Source organism: Carcharodon carcharias, chromosome 3 (assembly GCF_017639515.1).
Source record: "Carcharodon carcharias isolate sCarCar2 chromosome 3, sCarCar2.pri, whole genome shotgun sequence".
NCBI lineage: Eukaryota > Metazoa > Chordata > Chondrichthyes > Lamniformes > Lamnidae > Carcharodon > Carcharodon carcharias.
Window position 1 is genome coordinate 175,823,354 of NC_054469.1, and position 17,243 is coordinate 175,840,596.

Consider the following 17,243-nt stretch of genomic DNA (forward strand, 5'->3'; position numbering starts at 1 on the left):
ATCATAATGCAAGATAATACGTGAGATTGGACAATAGTGTATTGAATAAGGCATGGTCACTGGATCTTGAAAGTCTGCCATAAGGTCCATGACCCTTTAAAAACAGCTAGGGAACTTGAGACAGCTGTGTAATTTTCACAAAGAAAACAGACAGTTAAGAAACTAACAACAGACAATTTAATTGACCTAAGTGCAGGGTAACATGGGTTTTAGATCAGCCTGGAAATTGTTCTGAGATTGGGTCCTTCTCTCTTGGACTCTAGGCATGGGACTTAGTTCTTAGACCATAGACATACTCTGATATCTATTAACACTTATTAGTACTCCTTCTAAACAGGTAATAGAGTAGGCACATGGCTCTTAGGCATGATTCCAAACTCTCAGGGTAAACACAAGACTAGTGTCAGTGTTGCATCATCATCGACGTCATATATTAGCATATCTCGGGTGTTAACAGGAATATTAATATTACAGGAATGATGGAAAATTACTGAAGTACCATGTGTAAGGGGAACAAATCAAGGGAAATGAAGTAAACTCAAGCTTGCTAAAGGAGACATATTGTGCTCTGAAAGTTAGTACAATGCTGGAATGCATGCTTATATTTACTATAATCTGTCTGTTAACCCTGATCCGTAAATGGCTTTGCATGCTGAGGGAAGAATGCACATCTATTGAGTTTTCCCCTAGTCAACTACTCGTCTTTTAAACATATTTTTAAAAGCTCATCGAAATTAACCAGGCAGAGCAAAGTCTAACCAGCAGTGGGCATCGTTCCCTTGCTCGTTCCAGTGGCAAATTTCCCATTTTTCACTACAGATGACCCACGGAGTGTCACCAGCGTTCTTTGTTTTTTTTCCAGTTTTCGTATTTTGTATACTTTCAGTTTCCTGAGAGCATAAAAAAATACCATAACGGGCGGACAAGACGGTTACCTTTGATTTAATTATGCCGTCATGCATGGTAGTAAGGCAATTTAGGACTAGTTCTGTCGAAGGGTCATGAGGACTCGAAACGTCAACTCTTTTCTTCTCCGCCGATGCTGCCAGACCTGCTGAGTTTTTCCAGGTAATTCTGTTTTTGTTTTGGATTTCCAGCATCCGCAGTTTTTTTGTTTTTATTAATTTAGGACTTATCCTGTTTTCTCTTGCCGTGCCCGCGCAAATCAGCTAAACGACGAGAAGGGGGAAGGGGAGGTGGTAAGGGCCAGATGGTGAGCCTGCGCAGTGCCGCTCTGAGTTTTGCGGGCAGTGAGTATGCGTAGTGTGTTGCGACAATGATTGGTCGAGACTGCAGTTAGAGGTGGGGCGCTGATGAGTATGTCATCGCTGTGGCGCGGCGTTGCTAAGGCGAACGCGGCGGAGCCAGGTAGATTGGGATGTGTAAATAAGCAGCAGCTGCACCAGGATAACAGCTCCGTTGTTAGCAGCAACCAGCAAAACTGAGGTGAGATCTACAAACAACTGACTCCGAATAGACTTTATTGAGTTGTGAGTGAGGTCTATTTAGTTAAGAACATAAGAAATAGAAGCCAAGTAGACCGTTCGGCCTTTCCGCCATTCATTATGATCATGGTTGAACTGTCTAAGTTACATCTTCCTGCAATATTCCCATAATTCCTTCAATGTTTTGAACTCTAGAACATTCTCAATAACTGAACATTGACAGGCCTCTGGGGTGGAGAATTCTAAAGGTTCACAACCTTCAGTGCTTAATTCGCTGTCAGAAGTCAATGTTTCCTAAACTATTTCCAATGCATTTTAACACTTTAAAATTAATGGGACCCCAGTTGCCAACAAAACCAAAACAGCAATAAAGCAGCAGAGTAACATTCAGTAGAGAATTATTGAAGTTCATTTTATAGATCAGCATGTATCATGTGAATGTGAAAAATCTTTTTAAAGTACTTTCTAACAATGTTATTATTTTACGTACTCACAATTCCATTAATTCATCTGAGTCATTTCAGATCATGGGCCTTGGCAAGAAGCAGCAGCGTAGAAACATACGAATTAAGAGTCAGAATAGGCCTGCTGCACCTTCAGTAAGATCATCACTAATCTGATTGTGGCCTCAACTCCACATTCCGTCTACCCCGATAACCTTTGACTCCCTTGTTAGTCAAGAATCTATCTACCTCTGCATTTAAAAATATTCAGGGCCCCTTCCTACGTCACTGTCCAGGGAAGAGTGTTCCAAAGACCAAAGACCCTCAACACGAAAATCTTTTTCTCATCTCTGTCTTGAATGGGAGAGCCCTTATTTTAAAACAGAGTCCCTAAGTTCTAGTCTCTCCCAGTGTCCGCCCTGTCAAGTCCCCTTGGGATCTTATCTGTTTCACTTCTCATTCTTCTCAACTCCAGTGAATACACGGCCAGCCAGTCCAATCTTTCCTCTTAAGATGACTCCACCCTGCCCCCATCCAAGGTATCAGTTGAGTGAACCTTCTCTGAACTGCTTCTAATGCATTTATATTTTTTCTTAAATAAGGGGACACAGTGCTCCGAATGTGATTTCACCAATGCCCTATACAACTGCAGCAAAACATCCATCTTTTATAAAAGCAAAAAACTGCAGATGCTGGAAATCCAAAACAAAAACAAAAATACCTGGAAAAACTCAGCAGGCATGGCAACATCTGCAGAGAAGAACACAGTTAACGTTTCGAGTCTGAATGACCCTTCAACAGAACTAAGTAAAAATAGAAGAGAGGTGAAATATAAGCTGGTTTGGGGGGGGGGGACAAGTAGAGCTGGATAGAGGGCCAGTGAGAAGTGGAGATAATCAAAAGGTGTCACAGACAAAAGGACAAAGAGGTGTTGAAGGTGGTGATATTATCTAAGGAATGTGTTAATTAAGGGTAGAAAGCAGGACAAGCAAGGTACAGATAGCCCTAGTGGGGTGGGGTGGGGTGAAGGAATCGAAAAAGGCTAAAAGGTAGAGATAAAACAATGGATGGAAATACATTTAAAAATAATGGAAATAGGTGGGAAAAGAAAAATCCTATATAAATTATTGGAAAAAAAGGGGGGGATCAGAAAGGGGGTGGGGATGGAGGAGAGGGTTCATGATCTAAAATTGTTGAACTCAATATTCAGTCCGGAAGGCTGTAGAGTGCCTAGTTGGAAGATGAGGTGCTGTTCCTCCAGTTTGCGTTGAACTTCACTGGAACAATGCAGCAGGCCAAGGACGGACATGTGGGCATGAGAGCAGGGTGGAGCCCTCTTTTATGTTCCATTCCCCTTGCAATAAAGGACAACTTTCCATTGCCTTTCTAATCACTTGCTGTACCTGCGTACTAACCTTTCCTGATTCATGTACCACATTATTCTCCATCTGCCAGATTTTTGCCCACTCACATAACTTATCTATATTTCTTTGCAGACCCCTGATGTCCTCTTCACAACTTACTTTCCTACCTCTCTTTGTGTCATTAGCAAATTTAACAACCATGCAATTGGTCCATTCATTCAAATCATTGATATAAACTGTAAATAGTTGAAAGCCCGGCACTGATCCCTGTGGCATTCCACTCGTCACAACTTGCCAACCCAAAAATGACCCATTTATGTTTACTCTGTTTTCTGTTAGCTGATCAATCCTCTGCCGCTGCTAATATCTAACCTCTTGCATCATGAGCTGTTATTTGTGTAGTAACGTTTGATGTGTCACTCAAATGCCTTTGCATTTGACATTCACATTTGCAATCAGCATCACTGATCTACAGCAACATCACACCAAGTTTCCTTGAGGCCATCTTGACATCGTTGATTTTAATATGAATGAGGCAAATCAATTTTTAATTTTCTACTGAGGATTTCAGTCCCTCTCCACCTGCCCACACACACACAAACACACTGTAATCAGTCCTAGCCCCACAAATACTAATCAGCCCCTCTCACTCCCACCTTACAAACACACACTGTAATCAACCCTGCTCCCCAGTATACGCAGACGGGTCAGCCAGCCAGTGGCAGGTATAGAAACAGATTATTTCACATCAACGATCCAGTAATAAAACGCAGATCACAATGATACAACTTGGAGAGAGAAACCGAGCGACGAGCAAGGCCAGATGCAGTCTTGCAGGAGGGGGAGATTGCAACCCCATTCACTGCCTTTGTGACGCCAGTTGGGGTTGCCACCCATAGCTTGGGAATCGCTGCTCCAATTGAAGAAATTTCCCCTTATTGCAGTCCTAAATGGCTGTCCTGTTATCCTGAGATTGTGATCTCTAATTCTAAACTCCCCAGCCAGCAGAAACATTCGTCTAACATCAACCCTGTGAATCCCTTTGAGAATTTTAATTGTTTCAATGAGATCACTTCTCATTCTTCTAAATTCCCACTAGTACCAGTCTACTCAATCTTTCCTCATTGGACAATCCTCTCATCCCAGGAATCAGTCTGGTGAATTTTTGTTGCACTCTCCCCAAGGCTAGTATATCCTTGGGTAAGAAGGGCAAAACTGTATATGGTAGTTCAGGTGTACACACACCCAAGACTGTAAAGAATTGCTGTTTGATATCCTCACTGTTGAAACTCTAATAATTTTGTAATAAAGGTAAATGTCCCATTTGCAGTACCTGGATGTTAACTTTATGATTTATTGTACAAGGGCACTCAGGTCCCCCGAATACTAATATTTCCCAGTCTCTAATCATTTAACAAATATTCTGCTTTTCTACTTTTCTTTCCAAAGTAGATAATTTCATAATTTCTCATGCTATAATCCATTTGTCACATTCTTGCCTATTCACTCAACCTGTCTATATCCTTTTGCAGTCTCTGTGTCTTCTTCATGATTTACTTTCCCATTTAACTTTGTGTCATCAGTAAACTTCGATATATATTGCATTCAGTCCGTTCATCTAAATCATTGATATAGATTGTAGATAGCTGAGGCCCAAGCAATGATTCTCCTGGTACCCCACTAATTACAGCCTGCCAACTCAGTTTTCTGATCAATAACCAATTCTTTATCCATATCAACCCCAATCCCTTGAGCCCAAATTTCATGTAATAGCCTTTTCCATGCCACCTTGTCAAATGCTTTTTAAAAAAATCCAAATACACCATATTCAGTGGTTCTACCTGCTGGTTACAACCTCAAAAAGCTATTAGATTTGCCAAACACTATTTCCCTTTCATAAATCCATGTTGAGTCTGCCTAATCATATCATTTTCTAAATGCTTTGCCATTACATCCTTAATAATAGGTTCTAGCATTTTCCCTGCTATTGATTTTCAGATAACTATGGGTTCCCTGTTTTCTCTCTCCCTCCTTTCTTGATTATTGGGGTTGTTTGCCAATTTACAATCCATGGAGATTGTACTACAATCTAGGGAATTCTGGAAAATCAAAATCAATGCTTGCACTATCTCTGTAGCTACTATTTTTAAAACCCTAGGAACCAGGCCACCAGGGATTAATCAATTTTAAGTCCTGTTAATTTGTTCAGTACTATTTCTTTACCATTATCAATAGGTTCCTCACTTTTACTAGACCCTTGGTTTCCCCGTTAGTTCCAGAAAGTCTTTGTGTCTTTTACTGTGAAGATAGATGCAAACTGTTTGTTCAATGTCTCTGTTGTTTCTTTAATCTCCATTATAATTTCTCCTGGCTCAGCCTGTAAATTACCCATGTTTGCTTTCACTAATCTCTCCTTTTTGCACACTTACAGAAAATTTTACAATCTGTATGTCTGTTACTAATTTAATCTTGTATTCTGTTTTCTCTCACTTCATCAATATGTTGGCCATCCTTTGGTGAATCATAAAATTCTCCTAGTCCTCAGGCTCACGACTTTCTTTGGCAACATTATAAGCATATTCCTTTAACTTTACACTATTTTTAACTTCTTTTGTTAACCATGTTAGACCACTTTTCTCATGATTCTTTTTTTCTTTAAGGAAATATATATTTGTTGCAAATTATTTATTTATTCTTTAACTGTTTGCTGTTTCTATCTATAGTCACATGTTTTAATTTAGTTTCCCAAATTACCTTAGTCAATTCAGATTTAAGATCCCAGCTTTGGACTTGACTAAATCACTCTCAATTCCATACAAAATTCTATCATAGTATGATCACTATTCCCTAGAGGCTCCTTACTACAGGGCTATTAATTTACTCTTTCTCATTGCACAATATTGGATCTAAAATAGAAGATTCTCTAATTGGTGCCTTGGTATCCTGATCTAGAAAACCATGAAATTCTGCTCCAGTCATTGTGAGCATGAGGCCTGGATACAGGGATTGAATCTGCAGTTACATATTGACAGACATCTTGATTGCCATAAACTGACACAACTACTGGTACATCTAGGATTTTTTGGCGTTGAAGGCTTGGCTGGAGGTCCAAATTACTGAGGCTCACATTGCAAGGGAGTAAACAAGCTTTGAGACTATGATTCTTTTTTACGCCAGTGGGTGCTCAGGATGGAATATTTTTCTCATTTAGCTGCTGGCATTGATGCTGCCTCAGTATAACAATGTCACTGACAAGGTGCTCTGAGAGAATGAGTGAGCCAAGCCAAAGGGGAAAGCACAGTTAATGTCGCAACTGAATTGATTAGGCTGCTGTTAAAGACTGGTTGGAGCAGCAGAGCACCTTGTTTTTAGTGGATCCTGATTTTAAATCCAAAATGATAAAATTAGTTGGCTGCAAGAGTCCTAAATAAAATGGATTTTGGGTGATTTAACCCTGTCCACAGTGGATACAAATCACAGTAAAACTTCCAATGTCAGACCAAGTGACCATAAATATAGCTGGGGTGTAAATTCCGCACTGTCAGGAGGAGTCTCCAAGCTTTTGACCTTCAAGGCTTGACTGTGATGGAGCTTCAGTTTAAATCCAAGATCCCATTAATTACCTTATAATTACCTAATTATATATCTTAATATCCAGCTGTTGGTCTTGCCTCTGAGTCACAAGGTTCTGGGTTCAACATCAGGGCTTGACACAAAAATCAAGGCTGACACTGCAGTGCAGAACTAAAGAATGCTGCTCAGATGGAGCTGCAGTCTTTCAGGTGAGGGTGTAAACCAAGGCCCCACCTGCCTGCTCGGATGGATGTAAAAGATCCCATTGTGCTAATTTGAAGAAGAGCAGGGGAGTGATTCCTTGTCTTCTGGCCAATATTTATCCTTTAATCCACATCACAAAAAACAGATTATATGGGCATTATCACATTGCTGTTTTTGGGAGCTTGCTGTGTGCAAGTTGGCTGCCATGCTTCCTACATTACAATGGTGACTATACTTCAAAAGTAACACATTGACTAAAACAAGAGACATTTGGTCGTAATGAAAAGCGCTATATAACTGCAAATCTATTTTTTTGATTTAAGGTGCAGTCACTATGAAGACAACAACATCAAAAACTGCTCTTTCTATGCCCAAGTAAATTTAATGGGACAAACATTGTTTAACAAAGAAGAAAGAGTGGTTGGCAAATTACTGGAAACATTCTGAGGGAAAGTATTAATAGTCATTTAGAAAGGCATGTTTTAATTAAGCATGGATTTGTTAAGAGAAGATGTGCCTGACTAACTTGATTGAGTTTTTTGAGGAGGTGACAAGGAATGTTGATGAAGGTAGTATGTTTGATGGGAGTCTGCATGGATTTTAGCAAGGCGTTTGAGAATGTCCCATATGGCAAACTGGTCAGAAAAGTAAAAGCCCAAGAGCAAGTGGAGAGTTGGATCCAAAATTGGCTCAGTGGCTCGAAACAAAGCGTAATTGTCCAGTGGTGCTTTTGAGATTGCAAGTTAGCTTCCCACACTGGAAACAATCAATGAACTAGTCAGATGGGCAGAAAATAGGCTAATGGAATTCAGTGAGGTAATCCATTTGTAGTCCAATTAGATAAGGTGTTTAAGAAGACATACAGGAAACTTCTTTATTAGCCAAGGCACAGAATGTAAGAGCAGGGGAGATTATGCTAGAACTGTGTAAAACACTAGTTAGGTCACAGCTGAGTACTGTATACAATTCTGGTTATCAGATTACAAGGAGGTCTGGAATTCACTGCCTGATAGGCTGGTAGATGCAGAAGCACTCATCATATTTGAAAGGTACTTGGTCATGTACTTGAGGTGCTGTGACCTAAAAGGTTACAGGCCAAGAGCTGGAAAGTGGGATAGCTCTTTTCAGCCAGCACAGACACAATGGGCCATGGTCTCCTTCTGTGCTGTAAGTTTCTATGATTTTTTAATCCTGTGTCAAACCAATGAGTAAGAAATGTAAGCAAAGTCATAAAGGAGCTTTAGAGCTTAAAATGAGCTGGCAGGGTTCAGAGTACATTCCTGACTGAAATGGAGGATTGCTTTGCCTATGGCCATCATTTACCTTGAGGACTGAAAGTTAAAAGAATGATAACATTTATGGTTCTTTATAACTTTAACATAAAAATGGGATCCTAATATTTTTTTTTTAAAAATCTGTTTCAAAGCTATTTAATTTGCTGCTTACCCAATTAACTAAGCCTTTGGTCACCCTGCTGACGTTTCTTTGGCTTAATTTCTATTATTTTGTCAATTACACCTCTTTGAACTACCCTAGGACATTTTTCTATGTTCAAGGAGTTATATAAAATGGAATTTTGTTGTTTGAACTGCATTTTAAACAGTTAATACAAGCAAGATCAGAGTGGCAGAGCAACAAGACTGCATTGAAATGTTGGTCCAGTATTTGTGCTGAGTGGCAAAGGAATGTCAGTCAATGTTGATTTAAATGACAGCTGCCCACAGAATATTTGTGGACTTTTGAGCAGAGATTTGCTGTCATAGTGTTATGACCCAGCAGTTGTTAAAGCTGAGTTATTTAAAAAATCCCAGAGGGAAACTTGAAACAACTGTATAACCTATATTTTTACTTTTGTACGTTTGAGATGCAGCTCTAAATTCAGGAATCAGACCACCAGTTCTCAAGAGGTTTTATATTAAACTATATGAAACATTTTATTAATATACACAAGTTAAATATATACACATGGCTACAATTACTACTATCATAACTTTTAATAAAACTAATCTCCATCAAGGCAACAGCACCCACAGACTTAACCAGACACCGGGCAAAGCATTTCAATTCAAAATGTGGTTCCTTTCACTTTGGTTCCTGTGGAGACAGTTGGAGGCTTACAGCTGCTTTGATCTTACATTGCCTCTGCCCTGCACACACACAAATTGCTGTTATATCCAGCACATTTCACTGAATATAAATTCTCATTGTATCACCAGCCTCTTTGAACTCCGCCTCTTCTAACAAAATCATTTTCATAGTACCAATTTTATTAGTAATGTAAAATTGATAGCTCTCTAGCTAGGTGCCAGATTTCACCCACTTCTTGAATACTCTATTCGACAAAATGTGAATGCACCTCTACTTCTCTTACATCTCAAAACTGGTACATATCAAAGCACCCAAACTAGCTGGCTTTTATCTAATTAAGACACACCCACAGGCTAAACCTCTATTTTAAAAGAAAAATATTTTCCAATAATATATACATTAATAGCTTCTTGACATCCCCCTCCTTATTGAAAAATGAACCATCATAATTCTAAAACACTGCTTCATTTTAATAACCCATCTCACACTATCACTTATACTTATTACACTATTACCTTACCAGATGCATGCACTAACATAACAATATATATATACACAAGTCCTTGGTATCAACAGAAATCACTCCAGTTCAGTGTCCAGGGTTTTAAAAATGTCCAATTTTCCTTTAAGCTTCAAACTCTTGATAACACACCTGTGTGCAAGTTTTCTCTTCCAGCAATATGTATAATCCATTGATCCATTGATTAAATGGTTGTAATAGACTGCATCTGAAAAACCTTGCACTTTTGTCTCAAAACTTGTCCAAAAACTGCCAAGGATTAATGTCTGTATAAACAGTTGTTCCTGATGAATTGATTACAACATTAATTTCAAAATGCTACAATGCTAACGCCAAACACAAGGTCTCTTTTTTGATCGTTGAATATCTTCTCTGTTGTAAATTCAGCTTCCGTGAAAAATACCCTATTGGTTTCTCAATTCCAGTGTCATCTTCTTGTAACAGTACAGCCCCAATGCCTATATCACTTGCGTCAATGGTCGACTTGAATTGCTTGGGGACTGCCAAAACTGGTGTTGTAATTAATACAGTTTTCAGACTATAAAATAAATTCTGACACTGCAGTGTCCATTGAAACTCCTTGTTCTTTTTTAATAGTTCAGTCAGTGGAGCAACCACTTGGCTGAAATTTGGTACAAATTTCCAGTAAAGCTCACTCATGCCCAGAAATGTCAAAACTTCTTGTTTTATTGTAGGCACTGGGAAATCCACGATAACCTTGGCTTTCACGTCTGTCAGAGCCACCTTCCCATGTCCAATGGTATGGCCTAGATACGTAACTTGCGCTTTTGCAAATTCACTTTTAGCCAAGTTCATCACCAAATTAGCTTCTTGTAGTTGAGTAAATAATTCTCTCAGATGCTGTAAAAGCTCCTCCCACATCTGACCGAGAAAGATTAGATCATCAATATAAACAGCACAATTGTTTAGACCTGCAATTACTTTGTTTGTCAGTCTTTGAAATGTCGCAGGTACATTCTTCATACCAAATGGCATGACTTTAACTGATATAGTCCACTTGGCGTTACAAAAGCTGATTATCTCCTTTGCTCTCTCCGACAACGGTACCTGCCAATATCCTTTTTAGCAAGTCAATCTTTGTGATAAATTTCGATTGTCCCACTTTCTCAATGCAATCTTTCAACTGTGGTATGGACATGAATTGGCTTTTGTGACCGCATTCACTTTTCGCTAGTCCACACACACTGTTTGTGTTCCATTGTACCAGTACAATGGGCAAACTCCAATTACTGCAACTAGACTCAATTATATTTTGAAGCATGAACTCAATTTGTTTTTCTACTTGTGATAACTTTGCTGGATTTAATCTAAAATGTTGTTGCCTTATTGAAGATGATATTCCTATACATATATCATGTATAGCTAAACGTTTGCTTCTCAGTACAGGTTTCTGTGACAGCAATAGCTTTTCCAAATCACTTTGACACTTGCTTCGAAGGTAACTCAATATTTCATTTAAATTTTCAAATACTCTCTCATTATCCAATTTGATTAGAGGGAAATCAATTTCAGAGTCCTGCACTTCTACCTCTTTCTCTTCATCCACCATCACTAACCTCTTTTTGTTCCTCTTCTCTGTCGAAGTACATTTTAAGTGTACTTACATGACACACCCTCTACTCCTTTCTTCTATCTGAAGTATTTATTAAATTTACTTAACTCAATTTCTTTTCAATCCCATCAGGCCCACTAAATCTTGCATTTAATGAATCACCTAATACTGGTAACAAACCTAGTATCAAACTGTGAGTTTTAGCATTCTTACCTGCTTTCACTTTCATAATTTGCTGTGATGTATTTAAAGCTAACTCACGTGCTCTGTTCAATCTTTCCCTGAAATTTGACACGTAACCCAGGAGAGTAGTTTCTGAATTTTGACCCACTAATTTCTCATGAATCAGTTTCATTGGTCCTCTTACTTCAAGACCATAAACTAGTTCAAAAGCACTAAAACCAGTCAGTGCATTAGGAGTGCCTCTAATAGCAAATAACAAAAATGGAATTCCTGTATCTCAATCTGTGCATAATCCTCTTAAAATGCTCTTATCATAGTTTTTAAAGTTTGATGCCCTCTTTCCAAAGCTCCTTGTGACTCCGGATGATAAGCTGTTAACTTAAACTGTTTCATCCCCAAACTGTTCATTACTTCCTTAAACAGCTGTGACATGAAATTTGACCCTGATCTGATTGTATTTCCTTAGGTAAGCCATATCTTGTAAAAAATGTAATTAACTCCTCCACAATCTCCTTAGTTGTAATATTTCCTAAAGGTATCGCTTCAGGAAACTTGGTAGACAAATCCATTATTGTCAATAAATACTGATTTCCACTTTTAGTATTGGGAGGCAGGGAGATCCTACACAATCAATCCATTGAAACTCCTTGTTCTTTTTTAATAGTTCAGTCAGTGGAGCAACCACTTGGCTGAAATTTGGTACAAATTTCCAGTAAAGCTCACTCATGCCCAGAAATGTCAAAACTTCTTGTTTTATTGTAGTCGCTGGGAAATCCATGATAACCTTGGCTTTCACATCTGTCACACCTGGTAAAAGGTTCTTCAGATGTTGCTATTGGGATTAAAGGCGCCAGCTTAATCACTGCTTGTGGTCTCCCTGTTACTTGACATGTATGACAGGTTCTACAGAATTTAACTACATCCCTACGCAATCCTGGCCACAAAAAAAATACCCCTGTGTCTTTTCCTGTGTTTTCTTAATTCCTAAATATCCCCCCATTGGAACTTCAGGAGCAATCCTCAGAATCTCATCTCTATACCCTGTGGGATAACTTTGATTTGCTGAGACATGATCTGGCTGCCAGTTTCTAATCAATATTCCTTACCAAAGATAATACCATGCTGGAATACATTTTGCTTTGGTTTCTGAATAAGCTTTCTGATATAACTTTTAATTGCAAATCATTTTTCTGTAATTCCACTAACCTCTTTCAGTTAAACATTTCAGCTGAATTGTCCTGTATTCCTTCCTCTTGAACTATGTTATTAAATACAGTGCCAGCTAATTGGATTTCCAGATCACCTTCTTGCCTTTGAACTGCCTGCTTATCTCGTTTGCTTTGTGCTTCCCTATGAGCCTTTGATCTTGTTACAACAATCAGGAAACAATCTCGGATGTTCCTTCTGTAACACTTCTTTTGAAAACACTTCTACAGGCTGCTCAATTACCATAGGCATCACCCACATTTGCGATCCAGCTATATCATTAACCAGAATGAATTGAACCCCTGCAATGGGCAACTTTTCTAACTATAACTTCACCAGTCATCCATTTGCTCTTAAAATTTACCTTGCACAACAGAATAGATTTAGCATTTCCATGAACTGCACTTATTATTACCTTCTGCAATACTCCCTCTGAACAACAAATGTCACTATCCCACAACATTAAGGATTGACTAGCCCCCCCATCTCTTAAACTGTTAACACCTTTACCTACTCCGCCCTATACACATGGAAAGAATTTCCTTTCACATACAAAATCTTTAAACATTTCTGAAACCTGCTCCTCAGAATTCTCTTGAGTAAACTGTGAACATATTCCCACTTCTTTAACCTTTCACTGATTCTCCGTTTTGACTGTACTCAAACCACTGGTTTCTCCTGTGCCTGAACTTCAGAACCCACAGTACTTTTACTTCTCGAGCTTTTCTGTACCCCAACAATTCTAACAGATTTTTCCTGCAATCTCCAACACACTGACTTCATGTGCCCTGCTTTATTACAATGAAAACACCTCAATTTTCAAATGTCCCTTCCACCTTCAGCACCTTTCTTTTTTTATTCTGAGAAAAAACTTCCTGGGAACTTTCAGTTACTCCTGTTCCCTGACTATCTGCCTTCCTTTCACTTTCCCACTTTTTATCCTTTTCCAATTTGAAATGGTGATGGAAAAAATGTTTAGTTGTATGAACTAACTCGTAATCATCAGCTATCTCTGCTGCTTGTCTTACAGAATCAACCCTCTGTTCCTCCAATTGAGTTCTCACCACCGAAGGGATCGAATGTTTAAATTATTCCAAAAAAATTACTTCTCCAAGAGCTATTGTTGTTTCTATTTTTAACACCCATGTCCACCAGTGAAAATTGCTTTGTTTTACTCTTTCAAACTCAGTCTAAGTTTGCCCAGGCTGTTTTCTCATATTCCTAACTTTCTGCCTGTATGCTTTAGGAACCAACTCATATGCACTCAAAGTAACCTTGTAATTCACTGACATTCCTTCTGATAGCATAGCATATACCTCATGTGCTCTACCTAACAACTTAGACTTGAAATAATAACATTCAGATTTCCTGTGACCATTTCATCTGTTTAGCTAGCTTCTCAAATGAAATAAAGAATACTTGAATATCTTTTTCTTCAAACCTTGGAAGAGCTTGTACAAATGGCTGTGAATCTCCTTTCTCAGTGACTGTCTCCGTCTCCGAATTACCCCACCTGGATTTCAACTGAAATTCCACCCCTCATGTTTCGAACCCACCCAGGATTACAGGTATTTCTGGGACATAAAACGTTTCTCGGACTGCTGTTCCCGTCGCATCCTGAGATCCACACTCAGTGCCATGCGCCGCCATATGAACACACTCGACTTCTCCCTCCAGCAGCACCGCCGTACCCTTTTTCAAAGCTGCGTGTGCCCCCAGTTTCATTTTATTCTTCGTCTCATCCGACGCCTCAACAAGAAACTTTTTCTCTTTCTCTCAAGTGCTAAGGAACGCAAGCTCCAACAACTCATCGACACCAACACCCATCTAGGACCCTCCACCCCTGGCTGTCCCTCCGTCCCCACCCCATCTTCCAATCCCAGCCCCAGCCGTGTATTCACTATACCCCCTGACCTTCCCCTCTCCGACGCTGAACATTCAGTGCTCAGCAAAGGAATTAGTTTCATACCCTTACGCCCTCACCTTAATGAATTTCGGGCTCAGCACGATGCTGAACTCTTCTTCTGCCGTCTTCATCTCCGGGCTCACTTCTTTGGGCAGGCGTCCTCTCCCCGTTCAACGGATCCTTTCACCCACCTCCAATATTCTCCCTCCACCTGGACCCCTCCCTCTGGATTCTTACCTTCTCTTGATCTTTTCATTGAGAACTGTCGGCGCGACATTAGTCGTCTCAATTTCTCTGCTCCTCTCACCCATTCTAATCTCTCTCTCTCTGAACTTACTGCGCTCCATTCTCTCACATCCAACCCTGAAATCGTCATCAAACCCACTGACAAGGGTGGTGCTGTTGTTGTCTGGCGCATTGACCTCTAGCTCGCGGAGGCTGAGTGTCAACTCGCAGACACTTCCTCCTACCTCTCCCTGGACCATGACCCCACCACTGAACATCAAGCCATTGTTTCCAGGACTGTCACTGACCTCATCTCCTCTGGGGATCTTCCTCCCACAGCCTCCAACCTGATAGTCACCCAACCTCGGACGGCCCGCTTCTACCTCCTACCCAAAATCCACAAACAGAACTGTCCCGGTAGACCGATCGTCTCAGCTTGCTCCTGCCCCACAGAACTCATTTCTCGTTATCTTGACTCCCTTCTCTCTCCCCTTGTCCAGTCCCTTCCCACCTACATCCATGATTCCTCTGACACCTTAGGTCACATCAACAATTTCCAGTTCCCTGGCCCCAACCGCTTCCTCTTCACCATGGACGTCCAATCCCTCTACACCTCCATCCCCCACCAGGATGGTCTGAGGGCCCTTAGCTTCTTCCTCGAACAGAGGCGCAAACAATCCCCATCCACCACTACTCTCCTCCGTCTGGCTGAACTTGTTCTCACACTGAACAAATTCTCCTTCAACTCCTCTCACTTCCTCCAAATAAAAGGTGTGGCTATGGGTACCCGCATGGGCTCCTGCTACGCCTGTCTCTTTGTGGGGTATGTGGAACATTCCTTGTTCCAGTCCTACTCCGGCCCCCTTCCACAACTCTTTCTGCAGTACATCGATGATTACTTCGGTGCTGCTTCATGCTCTCGTCGGGACTTGGAAAAATGTATTAATTTTGCTTCCAATCTCCACCCCTCCATCATTTTCATGTGGTCCATCTCTGGCACTTCCCTTCCCTTCCTTGACCTCGTTGTCTCAATCTCTGGTGATAGACTGTCCACCAATATCCATTACAAGCCTACCGACTCCCACAGCTACCTTGACTACAGCTCCTCACGCTTCCTGTAAGGACTCCATCCCATTCTCTCAGTTCCTTCGCCTCCGTCGCATCTGTTCCGATGATGCTACCTTCAAAAACAGTTCCTCTGACATGTCCTCCTTCTTCCTTAACCGAGATTTTCCACCCACGGTCATTGACAGGACCCTCAACCGTGTCCGGCCCATCTCCCGCGCATCCGCCCTCACGCCTTCTCCTCCCTCCCAGAACATGATAGGGTCCCCCTTGTCCTCACTTATCACCCCACCAGCCTCCGCTTTCAAAGGATCATCCTCCGCCATTTCTGCCAACTCCAGCATGATGCCACCACCAAACACCCTTCACCCCCCCCTGTCGGCATTCCATAGGGATCTTTCCCTCCGGGACACCCTGGTCCACTCCTCCATCACCCCCTACTCCTCAACCCCCACCTATGGCACCACCCCATGCCCACGTAAAAGATGTAACACCTGCCCCTTCACTCCCTCTCTCCTTACCATCGAAGGGCCCAAGCACTCCTTTCAAGTGAAGCAACATTTCACTTGCATTTCCCCCAACTTAGTCTACTGCATTCATTGCTCCCAATGCGGTCTCCTCTACATTGGAGAGACCAAACGTAAACTGGGCGACCGCTTGCAGAACACCTGCGGTCTGTCCGCAAGAATGGCCTAAACCTCCCTGTCGCTTGCCATTTCAACACTCCACCCTGCTCTCTTGCCCACATGTCTGTCCTTGGCTTGCTGCATTGTTCCAGTGAAGCCCAACCCAAACTGGAGGAACAACGCCTCATCTTTCGACTAGGCACTTGACAGCCTTCTGGACTGAATATTGAATTCAACAACTTTAGGTCTTGACCTCCCTCCTCCATCCCCACCCCCTTTCTGTTTCTTCCCCCTTCCTTTTGTTTTTTTCCAATAAATTATATAGATTTTTCTTTTTCCCACCTATTTCCATTATTTTTAAATCTTTTATGCTCCCCCCACCCCCACTAGAACTATACCTTGAGTGCCCTACCATCCATTCTTAATTAGCACGTTCATTTAGATATATATCACCAACTTCAACACCTATGTGTTCTTTTGTTCTGTTGTCTGTGACACCTTTTGATCTGCTTCTATCACTGCTTGCTTGTCCCTACAACCACACCCCCCCACTCCACTTCTCTCCCCCCACCCAACCCACCCCCCACCCCGCCCACACACACACACCTTAAACCAGCTTATATTTCAGCCCTTTCCTATTTCTACTTAGTTCTGTCGAAGGGTCATGAGGACTCGAAATGTCAACTCTTTTCTTCTCCGCCGATGCTGCCGGACCTGCTGAGTTTTTCCAGGTAATTCTGTTTCTGTTTTGGATTTCCAGCATCCACAGTTTTTTGTTTGTAACCTGTTCAATGTGTCTGAAATAACCATTTTGCAACCAGG

The 17,243-nt window shown here is 41.0% G+C and overlaps 1 protein-coding gene across 2 annotated transcripts in view; it reads left to right on the top strand.

Annotated features, from left to right (window-relative positions):
- Window positions 1-1,349: 1,349 nt before the first annotated feature.
- Window positions 1,350-17,243, top strand: part of mak (male germ cell-associated kinase) — a 227,992-nt gene continuing 212,098 nt past the window's right edge. The window contains exon 1 of one of the 2 annotated variants that reach the window (XM_041185027.1): window positions 1,350-1,446. The gene's annotated coding sequence lies outside the window, so the exon portion shown is untranslated. The remainder of the gene's footprint in view (window positions 1,447-17,243) is intronic. The other variant, XM_041185026.1, reaches the window with a different exon arrangement.